At 39.6% G+C, this 2,323-nt stretch overlaps 1 pseudogene; it reads right to left on the reverse strand.

The window, feature by feature from the left end:
• Window positions 1-312: 312 nt before the first annotated feature.
• On the reverse strand, window positions 313-867 carry LOC111724460 (annotated as a pseudogene).
• Window positions 868-2,323: the final 1,456 nt, after the last annotated feature.

Here is a 2,323-nt window from a genome sequence, read left to right on the forward strand (position 1 = left end):
CCCACCAGCTCCAGTGGAGCCACTTGAGCTACAGAAGCCGAGCCTCATGTTGAAGTTTAAAGACATACTCTTGCCATTAGATTGCTGAACACATCTATGTCATCACTCGAAGTACAACTGCTCGGTTAAAAGGTTGCATGTTTCCAAGTCTTTTAATAAATATTGACAAATCTCCCCTTACAGTGTTCTAGCAACTTTTGCTCTCTCTCCGGAGCATGGCATTATTCTCTAGGCCCAAAGAAACCAGCCATTTCTTTGTGATTTTTTTTTTGGTGGAGGGAGGAGCATCATTAGGGTTTATTAGAATGTGCCTTAATACAGTTGCTGGGGCCTGCCCATGGTGCTCTTAATGTATAATGCCGGGACATTCTGCCAATTCTTCTTAAGCTACGGACACCAAGAAGTTAACAGCCAGGTGGATGTTGTACGCCAGCTCATCATCTGTCATCTTCACAGGGCCAACAGCCCCAGCCAGACACAGAACCGTCTTCATCTAGAACTTGATGGTGAACTTTGCCTCATCAACTTTGGCCACCATGTTTTCACTGTGTGTCAGCAGGGAAGGAAACTTGCCAGCCTTATTTAGACCAGGGCCAAGGATTCGTGGGATCTGCTTGGTAAGAGACTCTGAGGCCGAAAAGGCATTATACTTCTTAGCCAGCTTCTCAAGAAGCTGGTCAGCCAGCTGAGAACTTGGGAGGGGGAGTGGGCTTAAGCCTGATGGTGCCAGGGAAGCGTTTGTCCTTCTGATCACAGTTCTTCAAGCTGATCTGCAGCTCCACCTGTTTGCAAAAACTTCCAGTGTTTACACCGGTTCTGGTGCAGGACTTCCAACTCTGCCTGGTCATGAGAGATTTTGCTGCTCATGGTTGCTCCCGCTGGGATAACTAGAAAAGATGATAACTTTAATCTACCCTCAAAACCTTTATTTACATATATATGTACCCACAAACATTATATAATATTGCTTTGGAAGGGCATTTTGGAATCCCATGTAGATGCAATCAAATCATACTATATATTTTATTCTGTTGTTCCTTCTAGTTCGATCTGTTTTTGAAATTTGTGTTAATTTATGTGACTCTATTCATTATAACTACTGTTTAATTTTTGTCCTCAGTTTTAGAGTTCATTTTCAGAATGATGTCACTCATGGCCATTATTTTGCTGTCCTAAACAATGCCACAACGAACATCTTCATCCCTACAGCTTTATCCTTCCTAGAGTTTCTATGCAAAAGTGGATTGCTGGTTGATGGGGTTAGTGGGGCTTTTCAAACTTTTTTGACTCACAGTAAGAAATACATTTTACATCATAATCTCCACAAATACACGTAACCCTTCTCCTTATTACTAGAAAAGTATTGGGATATGTTTTATTCTATTCTATTCAACTTCTTTTTTAAATGTTGATCCCAACTCAAGAAACTGATTTTACGGTATAGGAGTATTTGCCCCCATTAGGGTCATAACCCACAATTTGAAAAACAATGAATTAAAATGTATTTGGTTTCACTAAATACTTTGAAATGACTCTTCAGAGAGGATACACTCATTTACAAAGCATTAGGTTCTCATTTCCTTACATTCTAACCAGAACTTTTTTTTTTTTAATTTATTGTTGGGGATTCATTGAGGGTACAAGAAACCAGGTTTCACTGATGGCATTTGTTAGGTAAGGTCCCTCTTACAATCGTGTCTTGCCCCCCAAAGATGTGGCACACACCGAGACCACATCCCCTCCCTCCTTCTCTCTCTCTGCTATTCCTTTCCCTATCCCCTCCCTCCTTCTCTCTCTCTCTGCTCTCCCCTTCCCCTACTCCCACCATGTCATTAATTGTCATTAATTGTCCTCATATCAAAATTGAGTACATAGGATTCATGCTTCTCATCATTCTTGTGATGCTTTACTAAGAATAATATGTTCCACTTCCATCCAGGTTAGTACAAAAGCTGTAAAGTCTCCATTTTTAAAATTTTATCTTTTTTCGACAGCCTGATATAGCAATATATAGCAATGTGTCATTGTCCTAATTTGTCTTTCTCTAATGACTAAGAAATCAAGCTTCTTTTTATATGTTTATTCACTAATGGATGTTCTCAAACACTGAGCTTGCCTATTTTTCATACTGAGTCGCCAGAATTTTTCTTGCTGATGTATTGCTGAGTTTGTTATATCGTTTAGATTTTAATCATTTGGTCGTTGTTGAAAATACACAGCAAATATCTTTTCCCATAATGCTGATCATTTGTTAACTTCGTGATCTCCTTTACCGAGCAGAAAATCATCAATTGTTCTCTTTATGCTTTGGACTTTCTGTATC

Source organism: Otolemur garnettii, unplaced genomic scaffold, assembly GCF_000181295.1.
Source record: "Otolemur garnettii isolate 467f Iridium unplaced genomic scaffold, OtoGar3 scaffold00023, whole genome shotgun sequence".
In the NCBI taxonomy this organism is placed as follows: Eukaryota; Metazoa; Chordata; class Mammalia; order Primates; family Galagidae; genus Otolemur; species Otolemur garnettii.